Here is a 7,125-nt window from a genome sequence, read left to right as displayed (position 1 = left end):
ATTTCACAGAAAAATATTACACCCTTGCTGGGTCCAACACCAAGAGAAATCTGAATAAATGCCCAGACGCCAGCAGCAGAAGATAACTGTCCACGCTCAAAAGATTGAGAATATGGCTCAGTCAAAGGAACAAACCAATAGCTCAAATGAGACACAAGAGCTGAGACAACTAATGCTGAATATACGAACAGAAATGGAAAACCTCTTCAAAAATGAAATCGATAAATTGAGGGAGGACATGAAGAGGACATGGGCTGAACATAAAGAAGAAATAGAAAAACTGAAAAAACAAATCGCAGAACTTATGGAAGTGAAGGATAAAGTAGCAAACATAGAAAAAATAATGGATAGCTACAATGATAGATTTAAAGAGACAGAAGATAGAATTAGTGATTTGGAGGATGGAACATCTGAATTCCAAAAAGAAACAGAAACTATAGGGAAAAGAATGGAAAAATTTGAACAGGGTATCAGGGAACTCAAGGACAATATGAACCACACAAATATACGTGTTGTGGGTGTCCCAGAAGGAGAAGAGAAGGGAAAAGGAGGAGAAAAACTAATGGAAGAAATTATCACTGAAAATTTCCCAACTCTTATGAAAGACCTAAAATTACAGATCCAAGAAGTGCAGCGCACCCCAAAGAGATTAGACCCAAATAGGCGTTCTCCAAGACACTTACTAGTTAGAATGTCAGAGGTCAAAGAGAAAGAGAAGATCTTGAAAGCAGCAAGAGAAAAACAATCCATTACATACAAGGGAAACCCAATAAGACTTTGTGTAGATTTCTCAGCAGAAACCATGGAAGCTAGAAGACAGTGGGATGATATATTTAAAATAATAAAAGAGAAAAACTGCCAACCAAGACTCCTATATCCAGCAAAATTATCCTTCAAAAATGAGGGAGAAATTAAAACATTCTCAGACAAAAAGTCACTGAAAGAATTTGTGACCAAGAGACCAGCTCTGCAAGAAATACTAAAGGGAGCACTAGAGTCAGATACAAAAAGACAGAAGAGAGAGATATGGAAAAGAGTGTAGAAAGAAGGAAAATCAGATATGATATATATAATACAAAAGGCAAAATGTTAGAGGAAAATATTATCCAAACAGTAATAACACTAAATGTCAATGGACTGAATTCCCCAATCAAAAGACATAGATTGGCAGAATGGATTAAAAAACAGGATCCTTCTATATGCTGTCTACAGGAAACACATCTTAGACCCAAAGATAAACATAGGTTGAAAGTGAAAGGTTGGGAAAAGATATTTCATGCAAATAACAACCAGAAAAGAGCAGGAGTGGCTATACTAATATCCAACAAATTAGACTTCAAATGTAAAACAGTTAAAAGAGACAAAGAAGGACACTATATACTAATAAAAGGAACAATTAAACAAGAAGACATAACAATCATAAATATTTACGCACCGAATCAGAATGCCCCAAAATACGTGAGGAATATACTGCAAACACTGCAAAGGGAAATAGACTCATATACCATAATAGTTGGAGACTTCAACTCACCACTCTCATCAAGGGACAGAACATCTAGACAGAGGATCAACAAAGAAATAGAGAATCTGAATATTACTATAAACGAACTAGACTTAATAGACATTTATAGGACATTACATCCCACAACAGCAGGATACACCTTTTTCTCAAGTGCTCATGGATCATTCTCAAAGATAGACCATATGCTGGGTCACAAAGCAAGTCTTAACAAATTTAAAAAGATTGAAATCTTACACAACACTTTCTCGGACCATAAAGGAATGATGTTGGAAATCAATAATAGGCAGAGTGCCAGAAAATTCACAAATACGTGGAGGCTCAACAACACACTCCTAAACAACGACTGGGTCAAAGAAGAAATTGCAAGAGAAATTAGCAAATACCTCGAGGCGAATGAAAATGAAAACACAACATATCAAAACTTATGGGACGCAGCAAAGGCAGTGCTAAGAGGGAAATTTATTGCTCTAAATGCCTATATCAGAAAAGAAGAAAAGGCAAAAATTCAGGAATTAACTATCCATTTGGAAGAACTGGAGAAAGAACAGCAAGCTAACCCCAAAGCAAGCAAAAGGAAAGAAATAACAAAGATTAGAGCAGAAATAAATGAAATTGAAAACATGAAAACAATAGAGAAAATCAATAAGGCCAGAAGTTGGTTCTATGAGAAAATCAATAAGATTGATGGGCCCTTAGCAAGATTGACAAAAAGAAGAAGAGAGAGGATGCAAATAAATAAGATCAGAAATGGAAGAGGAGACATAACTACTGACCTCACAGAAATAAAGGAGGTAATAACAGGATACTATGAACAACTTTACGCTAATAAATACAACAATTTAGAGGAAATGGACGGGTTCCTGGAAAGACATGAACAACCAACTTTGACTCAAGAAGACATAGATGACCTCAACAAACCAATCACAAGTAAAGAAATTGAATTAGTCATTCAAAAGCTTCCTAAAAAGAAAAGTCCAGGGCCAGATGGCTTCACATGTGAATTCTACCAAACGTTCCAGAAAGAATTAGTACCAATTCTCTTCAAACTCTTCAAAAAAATCGAAGTGGAGGGAAAACTACCTAATTCATTCTATGAAGCCAACATCACCCTCATACCAAAACCAGGCAAAGATATTACAAAAAAAGAAAACTACAGACCAATCTCTCTAATGAATACAGATGCAAAAATCCTCAATAAAATTCTAGCAAATCGTATCCAACAACACATTAAAAGAATTATACATCATGACCAAGTAGGATTCATCCCAGGTATGCAAGGATGGTTCAACATAAGAAAATCAATTAATGTAATACACCATATCAACAAATCAAAGCAGAAAAATCACATGATCATCTCAATTGATGCAGAGAAGGCATTCGACAAGATTCAACATCCTTTCCTGTTGAAAACACTTCAAAAGATAGGAATACAAGGGAACTTCCTTAAAATGATAGAGGGAATATATGAAAAACCCACAGCTAATATCATCCTCAATGGGGAAAAATTGAAAACTTTCCCCCTAAGATCAGGAACAAGACAAGGATGTCCACTATCACCACTATTATTCAACATTGTGTTGGAGGTTCTAGCCAGAGCAATTAGACAAGAAAAAGAAATACAAGGCATCAAAATTGGAAAGGAAGAAGTAAAACTATCACTGTTTGCAGACGATATGATACTATACGTCGAAAACCCGGAAAAATCCACAACAAAACTACTAGAGCTAATAAATGAGTACAGCAAAGTAGCAGGTTACAAGATCAACATTCAAAAATCTGTAGCATTTCTATACACTAGTAATGAACAAGCTGAGGGGGAAATCAAGAAACGAATCCCATTTACAATTGCAACTAAAAGAATAAAATACCTAGGAATAAATTTAACTAAAGAGACAAAAAACCTATATAAAGAAAACTACAAAAAACTGCTAAAAGAAATCACAGAAGACCTAAACAGATGGAAGGGCATACCGTGTTCATGGATTGGAAGACTAAATATAGTTAAGATGTCAATCCTACCTAAATTGATTTACAGATTCAATGCAATACCAATCAAAATCCCAACAACGTATTTTTCAGAAATAGAAAAACCAATAAGCAAATTTATCTGGAAGGGCAGGGTCCCCCGAATTGCTAAAAACATCTTGAGGAAAAAAACCGAAGCTGGAGGTCTCGCGCTGCCTGACTTTAAGGCATATTATGAAGCCACAGTGGTCAAAACAGCATGGTATTGGCATAAAGATAGATATATCGACCAATGGAATCGAATAGAGTGCTCAGATATAGACCCTCTCATCTATGGACATTTGATCTTTGATAAGGCAGTCAAGCCAACTCACCTGGGACAGAACAGTCTCTTCAATAAATGGTGCCTAGAGAACTGGATATCCATATGCAAAAGAATGAAAGAAGACCCATCTCTCACACCCTATACAAAAGTTAACTCAAAATGGATCAAAGATCTAAACATTAGGTCTAAGACCATAAAACAGTTAGAGGAAAATGTTGGGAGATATCTTATGAATCTTACAACTGGAGGCGGTTTTATGGACCTTAAACCTAAAGCAAGAGCACTGAAGAAGGAAATAAATAAATGGGAACTCCTCAAAATTAAACACTTTTGTGCATCAAAGAACTTCATCAAGAAAGTAGAAAGACAGCCTTCACAATGGGAGACAATATTTGGAAATGATATATCAGATAAAGGTCTAGTATCCAGAATTTATAAAGAGATTGTTCATCTCAACAACAAAAAGACAGCCAACCCAATTACAAAATGGGAAAAAGACTTGAACAGACACCTCTCAGAAGAGGAAATACGGATGGCCAAGAGGCACATGAAGAGATGCTCAATGTCCCTGGCCATTAGAGAAATGCAAATCAAAACCACAATGAGATATCATCTCACACCCACCAGAATGGCCATTATCAACAAAACAGAAAATGACAAGTGCTGGAGAGGATGCGGAGAAAGAGGCACACTTATCCACTGTTGGTGGGAATGTCAAAGGGTGCAACCACTGTGGAAGGCAGTTTGGCGGTTCCTCAAAAAGCTGAATATAGAATTGCCATACGACCCAGCAATACCATTGCTAGGTATCTACTCAAAGGACTTAAGGGCAAAGACACAAACGGACATTTGCACACCAATGTTTATAGCAGCATTATTTACAATTGCAAAGAGATGGAAACAGCCAAAATCTCCATCAACAGAAGAGTGGCTAAACAAACTGTGGTATATACATACGATGGAATATTATGCAGCTTTAAGACAAGATAAACTTATGAACCATGTAATAACATGGATGGACCTAGAGAATATTATGCTGAGTGAATCCAGCCAAAAACTAAAGGACAAATACTGTATGGTCCCACTGATGTGAACGGACATTCGAGAATAAACTTGAAATATGTCATTGGTAACAGAGTTCAGCAGGAGTTAGAAACAGGGTAAGACAATGGGTAATTGAAGCTGAAGGGATACAGACTGTGCAACAGGACTAGATACAAAAACTCAAAAATGGACAGCACAATAATACCTAATTGTAAAGTAATCATGTTAAAACACTGAATGAAGCTGCATCTGAGCTATAGGTTTTTGTTTTGTTTTGTTTTGTTTTGTTTTGATTTTACTATTATTACTTTTATTTTTTTCTCTATATTAACATTCTATATCTTTTTCGGTTATGTTGCTAGTTCTTCTAAACCAATGCAAATGTACTAAGAAATGATGATCATGCATCTATGTGATGATGTTAAGAATTAATGATTGCATGTGTAGAATGGTATGATCTCTAAATGTTGGGTTAATTTCTTTTTTTCCGTTAATTAAAAAAAAAAAAAAAAGAGAAGGGATAATTGGAGATGAAGGGATACAGACTGTACAACGGGACTGGATATAAAAACTCAGAAATGAACAGCACAATACTACCCAATTGTAATGCAATTATGTTAAAACACTGAATGAAGCTGCATGTGAGGTATAGGTTTTTTGTTTTTGTTTTTTTTGTTTTTTTTTCTTTCTATTATTGTTTTAATTCTTATTCTGTTGTCTTTTTATTTCTTTTTCTAAATTGATGCAAATGTACTAAGAAATGATGAATATGCAACTATGTGATGTTATTAAGAATTACTGATTGTACATGTAGATTGGAATGATTTCTAATTGTTAATTCTTTTTTTAATTAATAAAAAAATATATATACAAAAAAAAAATGAATACTTCTATCCAAGAATAAATTACATCTCTACTTTTGTTCAGTCTTAGTATTTTTAATTTTCATTTTTCATATACATTATTAATTTAATCACATGAATTTTACATATGTGGTGTTATTTTTCATCTCATTAGGTTTTCTAACTATTTGCTATTTGTATATAATAAGCTAAATATTTTGGATATTGGTTGTGAATCTGGCCCCAGGTTAATGAAAACTTAAGCCGGATGGTGTTCACTCACTTTTGTCTATATCATATTTATTTACTACAAATCCACAAATGATATTTGTCTTCCTTTCTGTAATCAATCACCATTAATTTTTCTTTATTGTTCTCTTTGTTTCACCTGCTAGAATTCTAGGTCTATGTTAAATAATAATACATTTTTTGTCACATTTGGTTGTTATGAAATGATATGTGCAGAATCACTGTTTCATTTTGGTTCTTTTTTTTTTTTTTTTCTTTTTGACATGGACAGGCTTCGGGAATTGAATCTGGGTCGCTGGCATGGTAGGTGAGAATTCTTCCATTTAGCCACCGTCACCCGCTCTCTACTTTTACATATACGAACATTCTGTTAGAATACACTGCTATTTCTAATTCATTTAGAGGTTTCTCCTCCTCCTCATCCTCCTCCTTTTTCTTCTTCAATCAGAAATAGGTGTTGAATTCTACAATTTACAAAATGTTTTTTTCTTATCTTCTAAGATATCAGATATAATATTGTAGAAATACATATTTGAGAAACTTGTAAGTGTGATAATTATATAGTAACACATGGAGAGAAAGTATGATTATCAATTCATTAGGTTCTCAGCATCATGAATTATTTGGCCAATTTCCCTGAAACACGGCTTTCTAATATTTCACAAGAAGTTTAAAGCAGCACAAAGGAAGAATGTAACTAAAAGGAAGGCTAAAGAGAAATCAAATAGCTTCTAAAAAAATATATGCACTGAAATATATTTTTTACCAAGTTGTTAAACATCTGAGTTAAAAGGTAAATCAGAAAGAAATTTTTATTAATATATTACTGGTGGCATTGAGCAGCTAGAGGAAAGGGATAAGGTAATTGTTATTCTCAACATCCAGTACCTTACACAGACATAATAGTGAGATTATGATTAAAGTAGACATCACTGGATTTAAAAACTTCTATAATTTACAGAAGTCAATGGAAGACCTATAATCACACACTTTACTGATATGTATTGGAAGTACAGGCACCTCTCGTTTTGCAAGGTTCTGATATGCACAGATTTTACTGACCATGGTTCAGCAAAGTAGCAGAAGTCTCCCAACAACGGGTTCAGTTTTCATTTACCATGGTATATCAACTGCACACAATTGCACAAAGTACAAACGTTTCTGCTATGTGAGTAACA

The sequence above is a fragment of the Tamandua tetradactyla genome, chromosome 7, assembly GCF_023851605.1.
Source record: "Tamandua tetradactyla isolate mTamTet1 chromosome 7, mTamTet1.pri, whole genome shotgun sequence".
NCBI lineage: Eukaryota > Metazoa > Chordata > Mammalia > Pilosa > Myrmecophagidae > Tamandua > Tamandua tetradactyla.
This window is presented reverse-complemented; position numbering follows the sequence as displayed.